The sequence below is a fragment of the Rana temporaria genome, chromosome 2, assembly GCF_905171775.1.
Source record: "Rana temporaria chromosome 2, aRanTem1.1, whole genome shotgun sequence".
NCBI classification, from domain to species: domain Eukaryota; kingdom Metazoa; phylum Chordata; class Amphibia; order Anura; family Ranidae; genus Rana; species Rana temporaria.
Window position 1 is genome coordinate 3,461,913 of NC_053490.1, and position 21,071 is coordinate 3,482,983.

The window sequence follows — 21,071 nt, forward strand, 5'->3', positions numbered from 1 at the left end:
GTGATTGGACACAGCTGATCACATGGTAAAGAGCCGCCGGAGGACACTGTGATGACAGAGCATGTGGCCCACCCCCAATAGCAGGAGCAATCACAGGGGGCCTTCATATGATGGCCTCCCAGAACTAGCCGGCTGCGCTGTAGCTGTCATTTGGCTATTGCGTGGTCGGTAAGTGGTTAAACAGTGTCCGCTATCTATGGATGTACTGGAGAGAGATACTTGCCGTGTTCAGTTGAATTGTTTTAGGATGTTTCTTTTCTTCTCTGTTCATTTGTTTATAAAAAGTAAAACGATAGACAAAGCAAGTTATTGTTCTGTATGATCTGTAATAATGCCACAAAGTCTTAGGCCGCGTACAGATGACCGGATCTATCCGCTGGGATTGATCCGCGGGACATTTCCTGGCGGATAAAAATCCATCCGACGGATTCCCAGCGGATAAAAATTTCGTAGCATGCTACACAATCTATCCGCTGGAATCCAGTCCAGCGGACTGATCCGGTCATCTGTACAGACTCACCGGATCAGTCCGTCCGCTCCCCTCCCTCGCATGTGTCGTAATGATTCGACGCATGCGTGGAAGTATTTACCTTCCAGCGTCACCGTGGATGTATTCCGCGCGGATTTCGATCTAATGGTGTGTACAGCCATCAGATCCAAATCCGCCAGAGGATTTATCCGCTGGAAACGGTCCGGCGGACCGTTTCCAGCGGATATCCTCTCGTGTGTACGGGGCCTTATACATTACAATGTATGACTCCATTGTCTTTGCTGATCATTGAAAATACACATATTTGAGTAAAGAAAAATCTTTCTAGTTTAGTATGTTTATATATAACGTTGTACATAATCTTTCTATATAGATAAGATACACTATATTGTCAAAAGTATTGGGACACCTACCTTTACACGCACATGGGGTGAGATCCACGTACCTCGACGCTTCTCTCCGCCGGGCACAGCGTATCTAAGATACACTACGCCGCCGTAACTTTTTTTTTTTTCAAATCCACAAAGAATGCGCGCCGTAAGTTACGGCGGCGTAGTGTATCTTTGGAGGCGTAATGGCGCGGCATTCAAATCTCTGTGATGGGGGCGTGTTTTATGTAAATACGTCGTGACCCGACGTAAACAACGTTTTTTTAACTGCGCATGTGCCGTCCCTGGGGGTATCCCAGTGCGCATGCTCGAAATGAAACCGGAACAAGCCAATTAAGACGGTGACGTCATTCTACGCAAATCCCTATTCGCGAACGACTTACACAAACAACGTAAAAAATTCAAAATTCGAGGTGGGAACGACGGCCATATTTAACATTGAGTACGCCTCCATATAGCAGCTTTAACTATATGCCGGAAAAAGGCGAACGCAAACGACGTAAAAAAATGCGCCGGACGTACATTCGTGGATCGCCGTAACTAGCTAATTTGCATACTCGATGCGGAAATCGACTGAAACGCCACCTAGCGGCCGCCGAAAAATTGCATCTAAGATCCGACGGCGTACTAAGACGTACGCCTGTCGGATCCATCCGAGATGCCGTTGTATCTTTGTTTTGTAGATACAAAACAAAGATACGAAGCGCAAAATTTGAAATTACAAGAGATACGCCAGCGTAATTCTTTCGTGGATCTGGCCCATGAACTTTAATGGCATCCCAGTCTTAATCCGTAGGGTTTACATATTGAGTTGGCCCCGCCCTTTGTAACTAGCTTCAACTCTTCTGGGAAAGCTGTCCACAAGGTTTAGGAGGGTGTCTATAGGAATGTTTGACCATTCTTCCAGAAGTGCATTTGTGAGGTCAGGCACTGATGTTAGACAAGGAGGCTGATATAATTCATCCCAAAGGTGTTCTATCAGGTTTATGTCAGGACTCTGTGCAGGCCAGTCAAGTTCCTCCACCCCAAACTCACTCATCCATGTTTTTATGGACCTTGCTTTGTGAACTGGTACGCAGTCATGCTGGCACAGGAAGGGGCCGTCCCCAAACTGTTTTCATTAAGTTGGGAGCATGAAATTGTCCAAAATGTCTTGGTATGTTGACACCTTAAGGCCGCGTACACACGGTCGGTCCAAACCGATGAAAACGGCCAGAATTCCAGTTTCATCGGTCCAAACCGACCATGTGTACGGCCCATCGGTGTGTTGTCCTTCGGTCAAAAATTTTAGAACTTGCTTTAAAATCGAACCGATGGACCGCTGCCCGATAGGTCCAAACCGATGGTTAGTACACAAAAGCATCGGTTCAAAACCCGCGCATGCTCAGAATCAAGTCAACGCATGCTTGGAAGCATTGAACTTAGTTTTTTTCAGCATGTCGTGTGTTTTACATCACCGCGTTCTGACCCGATCGGTTTTTGGAACAATGTCGTGTACACATATCAGACCATCAGGCCACTTCAGCGCTGAACCGATGAAAACGGTCCGTCGGACCATTCTCATCAGTTTGAATCGACCGTGTTTACGCGGCCTAAGAGTTCGCTTCACTGGAAATAAGGGGCCAAGCTCAACCCCCTGAAAAACAACCCCCACACCATAGACCCCCGTCCACCAAATTATTTGGACCAGTGCACAAAGCAGGTCCATAAATACATGGATCATGAGTTTGGGGTGGAAGAACTTGACTGGCCTGCACAGAGTCCTGACCTCAAACCGATGGAACATTGGTGTCCTTCAGTGGCGCTCACCAGTGCTGCCTCATCAGTGCCCATCAATGCTGCCTCATGAGTCCTGCCTCTACCCAATAGAACACCTTTGGGATGAATTGGAGTGGAGACTGCGAGCCAGGCCTTCTCATCCAACATCAGTGCCTGACCTCACAAATGCTCTTCTGGAAGAATGGTCAAACATTCTCATAGACACCCTCCTAAACCTTATGGACAGCCTTCCCAGAAGAGGTGAAGCTGTTATAGCTGCAAAGGGCGGGCCAACTCAATATTAAACCCTACAGACTAAGGGCCAGATTCAAAGTCAGCGGTGTAAATGTAGGCGGGCATAGCGTATCGTAGTTACGCTACGCCGCCACAACTTAGAGAGGAAAGTGCTGTATTAACAAAGCACTTGCATCTAAAGTTACGGCGGTGTAGAGTAAATGTGCCGGCGTAAACGCGCCTAAATCAAATGAGGAACAGGGGGCGTGTTTTATATAAACTAAGCATGACCCCACGTAAATTATGCTTTTTTTCGAACGGCGCATGCGCGCGCATGCTCAGTATCACGTCAAATTTTCTAATTGAATTACGCCCGCTCAATGCCTAGACGACGTGAACGTAACTTACGTCCAGCCCCATTCACGGATGACTTACGCAAACGAGGTAAAATCCGACGCTGTTCGTACGTTTCCGACGTCCATACCTAACATGACTTACCCCTGTTTTATGAGGGGTAACTTTACGCCGGCGTATGTCTTACGTAAACGACGTATCTTGATACACCGGGCGCACGTACGTTCGTGAATCGGCGTATCTAGCTAATTAGCATATTCGACGCGGAAATATACGGAAGCGCCGCCTAGCGGCCAGTGTAAATATGCACCCTAAGATACGACGGTGTAAGAGACTTACGCCACTCGTATCTTAGCCGAATTTATGAGTAACTGATTCAGACTTACGACGGCGTACATGGCGCTACGCCATAGTAAGTCCTTTGAGAATCTGGGCCTAAGACTGGGATGTAATTAAAGTTCATGTGTGTGTAAAGGCAGGCGTCCCAATACTTTTGAAGACATAGGGGTAGATTCAGAGAGAAGATACAACGGCGTATCTCCAGATACGCTGTTGTATCTCTGAGTATTCTCATAGAATCAGTTATGCATAGATTTCCCTAAGGCCGAGTACTCACGAGCATACATGTCCGATGAAACCGGTCCGCGGACCGTTTTCATCGGACATGTCTGCCCGGAGACTTCTGTTCGATGGCTGTACACACCATCGAACAGAGGTCCGTGCGTAAACAATACGCGGGGCGTGTCCGTGGTGTCGCCGCGACAATGACGCGGCGACGTGGGCGGCCTGCCTTTAAAATGCTTCCACGCATGCGTCGAAGTCATTCGACGCATGCAAGGGATGGCGGGCGGCAGGAGATGTACGGTAGGTCTGTACAGACGACCGTACATGTCCGGGCGGACAGGTTTCCAGCGGACTGTTTTAAAGCAAGTCCGGGAAACAGTTGTCCGCTGGAAACCTGTCCGATCCGCCCGAAAATGGTCCGCTCGGGCCAACACACGGCCAAACATGTCTGCTGAAACTGGACCAGTTTCAGCAGACATGTTTGGTCGTGAGTACGGGGCCTTAGATCCGACCGGCTTAAGTGTTTTACACCGTCGTATCTTAGGCTGCATATTTACGCTGGCCGATAGGTGGCGCTTCCATAGATTTATGCGAGGAATATGCAAATGAGTTAGATATGCTGATTCAGAAACGTACGTCCGGCCGGCAATTTTTTTTACGTCGTTTACGTTAGGCTTTTTTCGGCGTATAGTTACCCCTGCTATATGAGGCGTATCCTATGTTAAAGCGGATGTGCCATGGGAACAAAATATTAAAAGCCAGCAGCTACAAATACTGCAGCTGCTGACTTTTAATATTAGGACACTTACCTGTCCTGGAGTCCAGCGCTGATCGCAGCAGAGCACGAGCGATCGCTCATCACTCTGCTGCTCCCCCCGCCATCCACGCTGAGGGAACCAGGAAGTGAAGCGCTGCGGCTTCACTGCCCGGTTCCCTACGGCGCATGCGTGAGTCGCGCTGCGCCCGCCGATTGGCTCACACGCTGTGTGCTGGGAGCCGAGTGTTCCCAGCACACAACGGGCGACAGACGGGATGTGACGGAATGCCCGTCTTTTGCCCGTAGCGTGTGGCCGGAAGTGGGTGCAAATACCTGTCTTTAGACAGGTATCTGCACCCCCCTCCCCCCTGAAAGGTGTCAAATGTGACACCGGAGGGGGGGAGGGTTCCGATCAGCGGGACTCCACTTTAGGGTGGAGAACCGCTTTAAGTATTTCCCGCGTTCCCACATCGAGTTTTAAATTTTTTACGTCGTTTGAATGAATGAATGAATGAAAAACTTATAAAACGCGGCGCATGCGAACTGAATCGCTTCTGGGCGCTAGTTGTTCGTGTCTCATGACATCAAAAGAGCAGAGTTTTGATCTGTCTTCTGAAAGACAGGTGGTTTTCCTCCAACCGAATGCTGGTTGGTAAAGCGTTCCATAGTCTCGGACCCTGAAAAGCAAACCTTCTTTCTCCTTTGGACTTGTATTTGGTTTTTGGTACCCTGACCAGATTTTGGTCGGTGGATCGCAGAACGCGATTCGAATTGTGAGGTTCTATCTTGTCGCAAAGATATTGTGGAGCCTTCCCATGGATGCACCTATGTTTGAGTAAGTCGTTCGCGAATAGGGCTGGACGTAATTTACATTCACGTCGAAAGCAATGACGATTTGCGGCGGAATGCGCCATTCGTAAAAAAAACGTCAAATATGCGGGGTCACAGTTAAAGCGGTTGTAAACCCGCATACATTTTTTTTTACACCTGCAAGGAAAAAGACATAATGAGCTAGTATGCACCGCATATTGGCTCATTATAAAATACTTACCTCGGAACGAGGTAGGGAACTTACCTGGTCCATGCCAGCCGAGCGTGTCTTCCGGGTATCACCGCTCCAGCGCTGTGATTGGCTGGAGCGGCGATGACGTCACTCCCGCGCATGCGATTTCCTTTCCGGCATGGGTCGGCGAGGAATATCTCCTAAACCGTACAGGTTTAGGAGATATTCTTTATACCTACAGGTAAGCCTTATTATAGGCTTACCTGTAGGCAAAAGTCCAAAAAGTGGGTTTACAACCACTTTAATATACATAAAACACGCCCACATCATCCACATTTGAATTATGCGGGCTTACGCCGACACAGATACGTTACGCCGCCGTAACTAAGGGCGCAAGTTGTTTCTGAATACAGAACTTGCGCCCTAAATTATGGCGGCATAACATATCTGAGATACGTTACGCCGGGCAGACAGATAGACCATTCTATCTGAATCCAGCCCATAGTGTATATTTATTAAAGAATATAAAAATAGAAAATAACTTTATTTAGCCCTTTATATAGAATTCAGATTTTTTTTATTATTATTTTGTTTGTACAGGTCTGAAAGTCTTTGATGCCGTTGGAGGATTCTCAGAGGACACAAGTCAAAGCCACGCTCTAAAAGTCATAAATGTTTTGGATCCTCTTCAGCATTGATCCAGCCTCCGAGGACATCAGCGAGAAGTCATTTCAGTGTTCTGGAAGTGACAATGGCTTTACAGTAAAGTCCAACCCATGTATACATAAGAGGAGTCATTTCAGAAGATATTTCTCATTTGGAATGGGATAAAGATTTACAATGGAGGCAAAATATATCTCACACCAGAAGGTTCACACTGGAGAGAAGCCATATCAGTGTTCTGAATGTGGCAAAGCTTTTAGCGTAGCATCAACCCTTATCAGACACCAGAGGATTCATACTGGGGAGACGACCTATCAATGCTCTGAATATGATAAAGCTTTTACAGTGAAGAAAAACCGTATCAAACACCAAATAGTTCCCACTGGCGAGAAGCCATATCAGTGTTCTGAATGTGGCAAAGCTTTTACATTGAAATCAAATCTTATCAAACACCAGGGAGTGCACACTGGAGTAAAGCCATATCAGTGTTTTGTTTGTAAAAAAGATTTTTTTGATAAGTCACACCTTATCACACACCAGAGGAGCCACACTGGAGAGAAGCCATACCAGTGTTCAGAATGTGACAAACCTTTTACAGCAAGGGAAAACCTTATTATACACCAAAGGGTCCACACTGGAGAGAAGCCACATCAGTGTTCTGAATGTGGCAAAGCTTTTACTGGGAAGTCAGATCTCAAAGCACACCAGAGGGTCCACACTGGAGAGAAGCCATATCAGTGTTCTGAATGTGGAAAAGCGTTTACTGGAAAGTCAGATCTTATCATACACCAGAGGATTCACACTGGAGAGAAGCCATATCAGTGTTCTGAATGTGGCAAAGCTTTTACAATGAGGGAACATCTTATCAGACATGAGAGGGTACACACTGGAGAGAAGCCATATCCATGTTCTGAATGTGATAAAGCTTTTGCAGTGAAGTCAGAGCTTATCAGACACCAGAGGGTCCACACTGGACAGAAGCCATATCCGTGTTCTGAATGTGACAAAGCTTTTGCAGTGAAGTCAGAGCTTATCAGACACCAGAGGGTCCACACTGGAGAGAAGCCATATCCGTGTTCTGAATGTGATAAAGCTTTTGCAGTGAAGTCAGAGCTTATCAGACACCAGAGGGTTCACACTGGAGAGAAGTCATATCAGTGTTCTGAATGTGACAAAGCTTTTACACAGAAGTCACATCTTATTAGACACCAGAGGGTTCACACTGGAGAGAAGCTGAATGAGTGTTCTGATGTGATAAAGCTTTTACAGTGAAGACAAGCATTATCACACACCGGAGAGAAGCCATTTTTACTGTTCTGAAAATAACTAAGCTTCTACAGTTAATGTCGGGCTAATCTATCACCACAGGATTCATAAGCTTCATCTGCAGAGGAAACACTGGAAGAAGGAGGGATATTAAAAGACTTGTGCATGTCCCATTAATTTCATACCCCCAATGTCATCCCACAAGCTAGGAAAGAAGTGAAAAGTTAAAATGCTACTAAAAATAAAGCAAACTAAAATCTGTGAACAAACTGGAATGTAATGATCGACTGCTTTGAGTTTAGTGCTTATCTCCATCAGACACGCACTTAAAATTGTCAATATTTATAGATCAACACAAATGACTGAATTGTTTTCTTCATGATTCTCATTTGATACATCGACATCCAGGATTGATGGCTCCAGCTAAGCCCCCTTGTCCACACCTCCCATTACATGTTCTACTTCCCCTCCCATGTTCCATGCCTCCTTCCTATGCTCCACCCCCTCTTGTGGATTATAGCTTTTTTAGGCAGGTCTTTAGCTGGGACACCAGCCAGAGGACGTCCAACACAGAGCTGCCACTGTTTATAGGATACATTCAGTACCACTTAAGTTCAGATAGCCACTTCCAACAGTTCCATTTGGTTCTGCTGAAAGTCTCCAGGATTCCATCAGGTGAAGAATTATTATCATTGTTATCATTTTCCGCTGTCCAGCTATTACTCATCTCCATAGACTAATCACACAGCACAACTGCACAAGATCTGAACTTACCAAGTGTTAAGTTTGTGGTCAAATTCCTTCCATTATTGGGGTTCACTTTAACCACTTCAAGACCAGGCCAATTCTGACACTTCGCTCCTACATTTTTTTTTTTTAGAAAATAACATAGAAACGCCATATATATGTTTTTTTTTTTTTAGCAGAGATCCTAGAGAATACAATGGCGGCCATTGCAACTTTTTATCTTGCACTGTATTTGCGCAGCAATTTTTCAAACGTGTTTTTTGGGAAAAACTTAATAATACTTCATACTTAAAAAAAAAACAGTAAAGTTAGCCCAATTTTTTTCATAATGTGAAAAATGAAGTTGCGCCGAGTAAATAGATACCTCACATGTCATGCTTCAAAATTGCACAAGATCGGAAATTCTGACAACAAAAGTCCAATGTAAGCTTTTGGTTGGAAATTCCGACCGTGTGTAGGCTCCATCAGACTTTTGCTGTCGGAATTTCCGCCAACAAAAGATTGAGAGCAGGTTCTCTATTTTTCCAACGGAAAAAGTTGCCATCGGAAATTCTGTTCGTCTGTATGCAATTCCGACGCGCAAAAAACATGTATGCTCAGAATCCAGCAGAAGAGCCGAACTGCCTATTGAACGTTACTGATCTCGGCTCGTCATACGTCTTGTACGTCACTGCGTTCTTGACGGACTGAATTTTTGACACAATTTGTGTGACCGTGTGTATGCAACACAAGTTTGAGCCAACATTCCGTTGAAAAAAAAAAACACGGTTTTCTGGTTGGAATTTCCAATCGTGTACGCGGCATTAGTCATCTAAGTAAGATGAACCTGGGGGCGTGGCTTGGCAGGCGACGGAGATGGCAGCACATTGAGCGAGCTCCTCCACACACACAGCCCTATCTAGCTGAATACCCGGCACAAAGCATCCCAATGCCTGGCAAAAAGACCTGCTTCACACCGCGATCTCGCCCGAGACGTGCCTCGGTGTCCTATTCCGCCCAGAACATAGCGGAACTTTTCAAACCCAGGACCGCAGGACGCGGCGCTGCAACTAGGCCCAAGATGGCGCCGACCAGCCACGACGAGGACTACAGTGATGATTCACAATCAGCCCCTGAAAGCCTGGCTCGGGGTAAGTCAGCATCGGACCAACCCTTAACGTTCGCTGACATGTCCATGATCGCTGCGGACATAAAGGCCACGTTCTCAGCCGCCATAACGGACCTTAAGACTAGCATGTTAGTACTTAATGAGAAGATGGCCGCGGCAGAGTCTCAAGGGAAGCGCAAAGACAAGGCTATACTGCGGGTAGAGAAAGCAACCTTGGTGCACGCACAACACTTTATTGAAATGAACAGACATATCGAAGACCTCGATAATAGAGGAAGGAGGTGCAATGTGCGGGTCAAGGGGATCCCGGAATCCGTGGACGCAGACCAGATAGCAACGACATTGAGCAGCGTATTTAACAGCCTACTAGAGAGACAAGAGGACGCACCGATCGGCTTTGTCCGTGCCCATAGAGCTCTCAGACCCAGAGGACCTGACGGGGCCCCCCCGAGAGACATTATCTGCTGTATGGAAAGTTTCAGCCTGAAAGAGGAGATTATGCACAGAGCTAGAAGGAATGACCACATAGTTTATAATGGAGCGACCATTTTACTGTTCCAGGATCTATCTCCCATAACTCTGAGGAACAGAAGAGCTCTGCGCCCCCTTCTGGACAAACTGAGAGAGAAAGACATGCGTTATACTTGGCGCTTCCCCTTCGCGCTAGTGGTCACCTTTAATGGACACCAACACATGCTCCGCACGCCCGCTGACTTACCGGAGTTCTGCAACGCCCTAGGTCTGGACTTGGTCGAGTTACCAGAATGGTATGCGGAATTCCTACACCCTCTACCAGAACGGAGCCCTCCGGATTCGCCCCTCTCCACCCCAGATACACGGCTGACAAAGAGAGCTAAACATGGCAGAGGCGGTGGATCAAAGACCGGCACCCCGAGAAGGCAAGCAGACGGCCCGAGGGAGCTGAACATGATCTGAGTTGGTGAATGGTAATGTGATGATTCCCTGAGCCGCACTTGCGGTTCACCCTTGAGGCCCTAACTGGATTTCTCCGGTGCTCCTTCCCCCCCCTCCCCGGGTCGGCTCTGTTGTTGGATGCTGCTGCCGACCTGATCCTTAGCTGACTTTGAACCAGGCCCCCTTACAACCCTGCTTTATCTCCCTTTTACACGCTGAGGTTGGGCGAGATAAAAGGTTCTGCTCCCTACATGCACGGTTGTTAGAGTGATTCTCCTGGGGGACTCAACATTATATTTTGCATTATGCCCTGCCCTGGACGTGGCTCTTTGTATGGCATACACTCAGATGTGTGACCCAGGCACTGGACTGTATGTAGTTTGCACGTAAGGTTATAACACCCAGTGGGGCATTACCTAGTCATAATGGGAGAGCTGTTGCTGGGACACGGCGGCGGCAACCTGTGGCCGCGGGACATTGTTGGGGTGACTTGGCCGCGGCTTCCACCTGATAATGGGAAGTTGCCTTGGGCCTTATTGATGCGGAAGCACCTTGGTACTTTTAGTTTGCTGATCCTGGAGGTCATTTCCTTGGCTGTTGTGGGGACCTGGCGAGGGTGGGGGGGGTACCCGAGAGGGGGGAAACTGATCATCTGCACGCTCCTGCAAGTGTATATATGTTTATTGCGGTAGTTAGCCTTACCTGAAGTACATGTCCATACCCCATGTCCCGTGGTGATTTCACCATGAGCACATGGAGATGGGCTGGGTATTCTTAGTACGCACTACGATAGATTGAGCCCTACTTAATAGGGCTGTGTGTGTATTCATTTGGTTGAATTTTACTCGTTCATAACTGTTTGGCAGCTGGTTCGGTGTTGACATTTGTTGTCGCTGCCTCCCTTCTGCCCCACAAGGCTTCTGGTGACCCGGCTGGGTCACTAGTTGCACCTTACTACATAGGTGGTCTTCTCCATCCGGGGATAGAGTTCATTTTTGTCCCTGGTGGAGATACACCGTAGATACTCACAGCTTCTTCTTTCTGTACTTCTTGTTCTCTCCTATCTTTCATACTACCTCCCCTTTTCTGTCCTTCTCTTTTTTCTTTAGCAGAAATTTACTTTATTGCACTAACCTATTGGGAGATAAGAGTCATCACAGTGCCATAGTGGTTGATCATTTGTGTGCAGCATTAGTGTCACTGTTCCTTTTTGTTTTTGTTTTTTTTTTTGTTTTGTTTGACTTGCCCTTCTTTTTGTCTCTCTCCTCCCTGCGTGCAGTCACAGCGGCCGGGCCCGGCCCTCTGAACGTCTCCTCCTCCGTCCGAAGCTCCAATCATGGCCTACTCATCGCTGGGGACCCACCCATTGGTGGTGTCGCACAATGTGAGGGGTTTAAACATACCTGAACGTCGCACATCCCTGCTGAGGGAACTTAAAAAGGGTAAGCCACATTTTGTGTTCTTACAAGAAACTCATTTCAAGACACACCACATCCCCAAACTTTCCAGCCCGTCCTACACTAGAGTATTCCACTCCACAAACAGCGAGGCAAAATCGAAAGGGGTGGCGATTATGGTACACAGAGACGCCCCATTTGAAGTTTCAGAGCAACTTTGCGATCCGGGGGGTCGGTATATTTTCATTAAGGGTTCATATGGGCCTACACAGGTGACCTTGGCGAATGTGTACTTTCCTAACAAGGCCCACATAACATTCTGCCAAAAGGTCATCAAGGAGCTTAGTGGGTTTGCCAGAGGTTGTGTTATAATGGGGGGGGACTTTAATGTGCCCCTATGTCCCCTTGCCGACACATCAAATGGGAAATCGTGCATCAAGTACAAAGTTCTGAAACGTCTTAAGCTCCTTCTACAGTCCCTACATTTGGTTGATTCCTGGCGCTTTCTCAACCCAGAGGGACGCGATTATACACATTATTCTGTTCCGCACTCTAAATATGCTAGGTTAGATTACCTATTTGTTTCACAACGCGATCTAGAGATGATAACCGGAGCGCACATAGGCACCCAAACATTCTCAGATCATGCTCCAATATCACTAACCATGAACCTGACAGACCCCTCCAGAAAAAAACCCTCCTGGAGGCTTAACGCCTCGCTGTTGACTGACCCTGCGACTCTTCCTGTGGTAACAGAGGGCCTGAAAGAGTTTTTCAGACTCAATATCACTGAGGGTTCCGACCCACTATCTGTCTGGGAGGCACACAAATGCTCCATTCGGGGGATCCTGATGGGCTTGGGTGCAAAGAAAAAAAGAGAAAGGGAAGCAGTAATCCAACAACTAGTCACTAAAATTGCCACTTTAGAAACCTTACACAAACAATCCCTCTCTGTATCTTCGGCTGCCTCACTACTCGAGGCGCGGAAGAACTTACAACAAGTACTTGACTCCACGGCCAAACGCATGCTTTTCTTTAAGAAGAGACTCTACTATGAGTCGGGTAACAAGGCTGGCAAGTTCTTGGCAAGAGCACTCAGAGAATGTTCCTCTGTGAACAACATAGCAGGCATCAAGGGGGAGGACGGCAGTTTGGTGGTAACAGCAGAGGCAATAGCAGACAGGTTCCATGAGTTTTACACCAAGCTATACAACTTACCACCACAACATAGACAACAAGACATGACTGGGGACAGAACACAGATTATAAATGACTACCTCATTAAGAGTGGACTGCCTACCTTGCCAGACTCGGATGCCACCCTTCTCGAGGAGCCGATAACGGCCCAAGAGATTAAACTGGCCATCACACAACTCAAGTCGGGTAAAAGTCCGGGACCGGACGGATACTCGGCAGTGTACTACAAGACATTCACTGACCTTTTGGCAGGGCCCCTTGGGAATGCACTAAACTCATTGTCTACCCCCAGAGCCGTGACACCGGACCTACTCTCGGCACACATCACAGTGCTGGCAAAACAAGGTAAAGACCCCGCAGATTGCGCGAGCTATCGCCCCATTTCGCTTCTCAACTTGGACGTGAAATTATTTGCCAAGATTCTTGCCACGAGATTGAGCCCGTTATTGCCCGGCATTATTGGGCTAGAACAGGCTGGCTTCGTGCAGGGCAGGGAGGCCAAAGACAACACCTCTAAGGCGCTTCTGCTGCTGCACGCGGCGAGAGTCAGGAATATCGAGGGCCTTCTCCTGTCTACGGACGCGGAGAAGGCCTTCGACCGAGTCGCATGGGATTTCATGCTGGCGGTATGCAGACGTGTGGGTCTGGGACCCCACATGCTTGCATGGATTGCTGCTCTATACCAGAATCCTTCGGCTCAACTCCGTATTAACGGCACTCTCTCCAAAAAAGTACGAATAACGAACGGGACCCGGCAGGGCTGCCCCCTATCGCCCCTATTATTTATTTTATCTCTCAAACCCTTTATCCGAACGATCAAACTCAACCCTGTTGTCAGCGGGTTCCGGGTGGGGGACTGCGAATACAAGGTCGCAGCTTATGCTGATGACCTCTTGTTTTTCCTGACAGACCCACACTTCTCACTCCCCGGCTTACTGGCAGAATTTTCGCATTATGGTTACATCTCTAATTTAAAAATTAATTACACAAAATCAGAGGCCCTCAATGTTACTCTACCAGAGAAGGTGTTGGCTTTGGCCAAGGCCAATTCGCCATTTCGGTGGGTGACCAACGCTCTCAAATACCTTGGTATCTGGCTTACACCCCATCTCTCAAATGTTTTTGAAAGAAACTTCCCTCCCCTTCTGAGGGGATGCGAGGCAGACCTCAAGCAATGGGATCAAGGGAATTTCTCGTGGCTAGGGCGGGCATCTATAGTCAAAATGGTAATTTTACCTAAATTTCTCTATCTAATACGCACACTCCCTGTAAGGGTCCCCCGAAGCTTTTTCATCTCCCTAAACACAGTTCTACTGCGTTTTCTTTGGAATCGTAAGAAACCAAGAATCAAACTAACAAGCCTAATGAAAGCTAAGGAATTAGGGGGACTAAGCTTTCCAGACTTTAAGATGTATTACCAGGCGTCACACCTGGCCCGAATAGTTGATTGGCACTGTCATGGATCCATGAAAGATTGGGTAGGATTGGAAGCAGAGATATGCCCAGTGGCCCCTTAAACATTCCCCATGGGTACCAAAGGTAGCATACCCAACCTCCTTACGTAAAAATCCTATCACGGGGCCTACTTTGGAGATATTCCAATCAATAGCTAAAAGACAGGGCATTTCAGATGTACCGGGCCCTCTCACACCACTAGCTGATAACCCGGATTTTACCCCAGGAGTGGACAATGCGTCCCTTAGATCAGCTCCTCAGTCGGACCCCCTACTAGCGGGCGAATGCTTCGAAGGGAATAGGCTCAAAGACTGGCAGGTTCTTAAATCTGACAACAATCTCCCCAGATTGAGGCTCTGGACATATTTCCAACTTCGCAGCTACATACACAAACTTAAAGACTCTGCGAACCTAACAAGACCACTGACCGAAATGGAATCAGTATGCCGCTCACACTCTCCACAGGCTAAAACGACTTCCGTGGCGTACTCTTGGCTACAACGGGCTGGAGGGGGGGAGTCGGATGGACACAGGGGGAGATGGTCGGAGGACCTGGGAGTGGATATCCCGGAGAAGAGATGGAGGTATGCATGTATTATGGCACACAAATGCTCAATCAGTTCTAGATTGCAGGAAACAAGCTTCAAACTCCTGACCCGCTGGTACAATACACCGGAAAGGTTACACAGATGGGATCCACAGAGATCCGAGGCCTGCTGGAGATGCCAAGATGATAAAGGCACTCTGCTCCACATCTGGTGGAGTTGCCCCATGATCGCCACCTACTGGACAGAGGTGAGAGACATTATTAAACAAATCACAGACACTAAGCTAGACCTAGATGCTGCATGTTGCTTGCTACACCTGTCCTCCTTCTCTCTGACACGCTACAAGAAATCTTTAACTAAACACTTATTGAACGCGGCCAAATCACTGATCCCACTTTACTGGAGCTCTTCCAGAGTCCCGACCATACGGGAATGGCTTCATAGAGTCCATGACGTGTACGAGATGGAGGACACGTTGGCACAGGACAGAGGCACGGCTGAAAGTCTTCATGACACATGGCGCACCTGGCTTGTCTTTAAATATTCTAGCGCATATGATAAACTTATGTCAGGAGCAGACTCCGACAATATCGCTTGAGGAGTGGATTCAGCCGAGCCGGATCTTGGTCACACTAGGGCAGAGGGATCAGACCCTCCTGTTAGAACGGGATGGACGACCCTCTTCTAAATATCATCTCCCAACCTCTTTCTTTCTTCTTTGCTTCAATTTCTTTTAACCTTCTTTCCTGGCTTCCTCTACCTTATTTCTGCTAACTCTGGATGACAAGCTTGAAGGTGATACCTCAGACTGTTTAATATACTAAGTGAAATAGATATCACCCCTACTGATGGAGTTATAATAGATATCATAGTTGTTTGAACTGGTTTGGCTCAAATGAAAGCTACATCTATGCTATGAGTTAAACTTGGGCCCCTGTGTGCCATTCACAATGTTTTATGATGCATTCTTAAATGTACAAGTAACTTATACGTTACAAGTTGCACGGGTCACAATACATCTGTAACTTTTCAAAGACGTTTATTGCTATGCTTGTCTGTATCGCATATTTTTTTTCTTCAATAAAGCTCTTTTGAATACTAAGTAAGATGAACCTGTGTACTGGAGTCATGGATCAGATAACCAATGAGACCATTGATGTTATAGCAGAGCTGACAGCAGAAGTGTCTCCATCACCTAAGGTGGTGTCATAGAACTAAATATTAAATATTAAAATATTAAAATAATAATATTAAATTTCAACTTAAATGCTCAAAGATCTAATCTGATGACTATCTCTCGGAATATCAAGGTGGAGTCTACAAACTGGTGTCACATAGAGAGTGTTGTCCATTTATTTTATATCATGAGGATCTCAGAAGGAGATATCTACACAAGGTAAAGGAGATCCAACCGGCACCTGGGTGGGAGGAAGTGGGGTCCATTTTCTTGGATGGGTTGAGTTGGAACTCGGTTGAGTAATATGGTGGGTTTGCTTCTTAAAGGATCACTAAAGGATTTTTTTTTTAGCTAAATAGCTTCCTTTACCTTACTGCAGTACTGGTTTCATGTCCTCATTGTTCGTTTTTGCTTTGAAGTGGCTGTAATTCTGCTGTGATCTCCACACTTCCTGCTTGTCTGGCTCCTTATGAAAAATCTCATGGCAGCTTTTCACTGTGGTCCAAGCTGTGTGTCTAAAACTCCTCAGAACCAATCAGATTCATTTTAAAAACAAAACACTGCCCTGGATTTGTTTGTTTTTGTTCTGTGGGTCTCTTTACTTCACAGAAACCAGTTTAAAAATGAAAGTGAAACTACAGGTACATTATATGATTGGATTGAATTTAATCTATTTTTAATCATTTTTAAAAGTAATCCGTTAACTTTTATGTCTCTATACCCTGTAAACAGTCATTTCAGCAACATGCTAAGCCATTAGTTTCTACTATAGTTTTGATAATAAATTTATACATTGCTGTGGTTATTTTTTTCACTGACAGATTTGATTTTGTCTTTTTTATGACCATGAATGATGTCCCTAGAGTCGTTCCTCTCACTCTGGTGTGTGCAGTGATATGTAAATTGTGTGGTGTGATTGTTGTTTTCCTACATAACCGCACCTGAAGCCGACATTTGCATGGTGTGCATGTATGCCGGAACGTGTTTTGTGTGTTTTTTACTTACAATATGTTACTTTCATTTTTACACTTTGTTTCACTTAATTGTATTTCTATCATACAGTATAAGGGGTTGATGGTCTCCCTATGATAAACTATTTCTTGACACAGGTCCTCTTTAAAGAGACATCAGAGGTTTATTAGATCCTTAATGTCATCTCTGGACCCGAGATCTTGCTTGATCAGCTCCTTCCCTGGCGACAAGAAATGACAGCACTGAACCCAGAAATGACATAATCTCACACCTTCCATGTTCATTCAGTGAAGAGGAGATCAGAGATCGGATGTTTGCTGATCTTCTGCTCTCACCACTGACACCCACCATGTCTGTCTTGGGCTTGCAGGAGGTGAAGCTGAGCCCGATATACATGGGGGGAGTACCTTCAGTGCGGCTGAATCACTTCCACCAGAAATCGGACAGTTGGTGTAACAAATGTAGACAGCCCCCCCCTGGTACTATAGATATAAGCCCGGGCTGCTGCTGATGTAAACCTTCCATTGGCCGGAGTGAAAGGGTTCCACCGATGTACATCTGCCAAATCTGTATCTGAGGAGACCATAGAAGCAGCATTAGAAAGAAATGTGGGCATGGCTTCAGTCAGGCGATGGTCCTGGTGGTCATGGTCTTGTTCTCCTTCAGGTCCTCTAACCTTGTAGATGGTGACATGGACTTGTTGGGTGGGAATGAGCAGGAGGGGCTCTGGGTTCTCTTGTACCCAATCAGCTTGTTATGGATAAAAGATTAAAGTGTCTTCTGGGAATTTACAGGGATTTGGGATGTTTAGAGGGTTCCATAAGTGGGCGGGGCTGGTATTAATGAGGGGCGTGTCATATGGTAATCAGTTTCTTAGCATAGATGATATAAATGGTATAAATATATCCTTGAAATGTAAACAATTGATCTATTTTCTTCTGTTGTTAAAGTGTCACATATATATGATTAATAAAGTTGGATTGTATTCTCACCGCACAATAGCGTGGTCTGAGTTCTTCTACAACATCCCCCCAAAAATGTAATCTTCCAGTTGTAGGAGTCTGGTGGAATGGGTCACAAGCTGATTGTATGTCTTAGGTCCCTTGTACATAGGGGGTCCGGCCCCTGTGTGTGCAATGCTGGCATTATAATACACCTGGTGGGCACAGGTACAGCGTGTGATTACTATGCCTCAGTTTATGAATGGATGGGATCCTCTCTGCAGAGACTTCTATTCATTCCTATGTATTGCAGCTGAGCCTGCAGAGAAAGGGAAGGAACTCCGTCTTCAGTCACTTTCTGGCCCGGATTCACGTAGAATCGCATATCTTTGTGCGGGCGTAACGTATCCTATTTACGTTAAGCCTCCGCAACTGTGACAGGCAAGTGCCGTATTCTCAAACGAAAGTTGCGGCGGTGTAGCGTAAATAGGCCGGCGTAAGCCCGCCTAATTCAAATGTGGTAGATGTGGGCGTGTGTTATGTAAATTTAATGTGACCCCACATAAATGACGCTTTTTACGAACGGCGCATGCGCCGTCCGTGAAAGTATCCCAGTGCGCATGCTCCAGATTAACCCGCAAGAAGCCAATGCTTTCGACATGAACGTAAATGATGCCCAGCCCTATTCACGAACGACTTAAGCAAACAACGTAAAATTTTCAAAATTTGACGCGGGAACGACGTCCATACTTAACATTGGTACGCCTCATATAGCAGGGGTAACTTTACGCCGGGAAAAGCCTAACGTAAACGGCGTATCTGTACTGCGTCGGCCGGGCGTACGTTCATGAATTGGCGTATCTAGCTGATTTACATATTTCTAGGCGTAAATCAGCGTACACGCCCCTAGCGGCCAGCGTAAATATGCAGTTAAGATATGACGGCGTAAGAGACTTACGCCGGTCGGATCTAATACAAATCTATGCGTAACTGATTCTAAGAATCAGGCGCATAGATACGACGGCATGGACTCAGAGTTACGACGGCGTATCTGGAGATACGCTGGCGTAACTTGTACGTGAATCCGGGCCTCTATGTCTCAAATAAGAGACATTAGAGGTCTGTTTAGACCCCGGATATCTCTCCAAAGCCCCCCTCCCAAAAAAATTAAAATAAAAATTGGATTTTTTTTTTCACACTTACCTGTAAAATCCATTTCTTTGAGTACATCACGGGACACAGAGCAGCCATATACATTACTACCTGGGTTATGCGCCACCTATAGGTGAATGGACACTGGTAGAATAACCAAAACAGGAAGTGATCCCTATATAACCCCTCACCTACAGGAAGTACTCCAGTTTAGTAGCAAGCAATGAACTCCCAAAAAAAGAGGGGAGGGGCCTCTATGTCCAGTGATGTACTCAAAGAAATGGATTTTACAAGTAAGTATGAAGAAAACAAAAAAGTAAAGCAACTATCAGAGGCTCCAGCTCTCATTCTAGATTACAATGTTCAACACACAGATGTGGAAAAACATATTACAAAAGATTGGCAAGTATTGAGAGGGGATTGATATCTACGGAGTATTTTGCCTGACAGACCTGTTGTCATCTACAAACAAACAACTTTAAGAGATCTTATGCCATGTACAGACGATCGGACATTCCGATAACAAAACAGTGGATTTTTTTCCGACGGATGTTGGCTCAAACTTGTCTTGCATACACACAATCACAAAAAATGTTGCCGGAAATTGCAAACGTCAATAATGCGGTGATGTACAACACTACGACGAGCCAAGAAAAATGAAGTTCAATGGTTCCGAGCATGCGTCAAATTGATTCCGACCATGCATAGAATTTTTGTGCTTTGAATTGTGTGCACACACGGTCTGAATTTCCGACAACAACTTTTGTTGTCGAAAAATTTGAGAACCAGCTCTCAAATTTTTGTTGTCAGAAATTCTGACAGCAAATGTCCGATGGAGCCTACACGCTGATGGATTTTCCGACAACGAGCTCACAGCGAAAAAATTTTATCGGAAATTCTGACCGTGTTTGCGGAATTATTGTTAAAAATGTGGTTGAACCACCCCCCAAAAAATAATTTTCTTACTTTAATGGGAAAGGTTTTTACCCATTTACCCATATAAATATTGTTTTTTTTTTAAAAATTCTAAGGAAAAAAGAATATATTTGAAGCCACCAGCACAGGAAGTATTTATCCCATCGGAGATTTTATGAGCTGCCATACTGAGGGAGTTGTGTGTGTTCTACAATGCTCTTGTAGATGACAGTATGTAGGGAGAACCAAAAGTGCCTTTAAAATGAAGAGTCATGGAGCATGTACAAAATATTATTAAAGGATGTCCAAACCATAATGGCCCGGATTCACATACATTGGCGCATATTTATGCCGGTGTAGCGTATCTTTTTTAGGCTATGCCGGTGTAGCGCAGTGAAGCAAGCACAGTATTCACAAAGCACTCGCTTCCACTTACTGTTAAAGATATGCTGGGTTTTCTCGGCGTAATCCGGCGTAGGTGGAAGTGGGCGTGAGCCATGCTAATGAGGCGTGACCCCATGCTAATTTCATGCTCCCAATTTCAATTTCATGCTCCCAACTTTGTGGGAACCATTTGGGGACGTCCCCTTCCTGTTCCAACATGACTGCGCACCAGTGCACAAAGCAATGGATGAGCGAGTTTGGGGTGGAGGAACTTGATTTGCCTGCACAGAGTCCTGACCTCAACCCGATAGAACATCGGTGCCCATTAGTGGTGCCCACCAGTGCTGCCTAATCAGTGTCGCCCACCAGTGCTGCCTCATCAGTGCCTATTAGTGCCGCCCACCAGTGCTGCATCATCAGTGCCCATCAGTGAAAGATAAACAATTACTTTTTTGCAAAATGTTATAACAAAAAAAAAAACATTTTGTTTTTTTTCAAATTTTTTGGCCTTGGCCGAGTGACAGACAAGTACTTAAAATGAACGGCGCATGCGCCGTCCCGTGGACGCAACCCAGTGTGCATGCTCAGAATCACGTTGAAACTACTCCCTAAGATACGTGGAATCACTGCCTACGAAGTGAACGTAACCTAAGCCCAGCCATATTCACGTACTAAGTCATAGATG

The 21,071-nt window shown here is 46.1% G+C and overlaps 1 protein-coding gene and 2 pseudogenes across 2 annotated transcripts in view; 2 read left to right on the top strand and 1 right to left on the bottom strand.

Annotated features, from left to right (window-relative positions):
- The window catches only part of LOC120928419, a 304,228-nt pseudogene extending 295,927 nt beyond the window's left edge, over positions 1-8,301 (top strand).
- The window catches only part of LOC120928403 (zinc finger protein 300-like), a 1,021,177-nt gene that overhangs the window by 889,569 nt on the left and 110,537 nt on the right, over positions 1-21,071 (top strand). The gene's annotated exons all lie outside the window — the stretch shown is intronic.
- Positions 1-21,071, bottom strand: part of LOC120928420 — a 399,135-nt pseudogene that overhangs the window by 358,175 nt on the left and 19,889 nt on the right.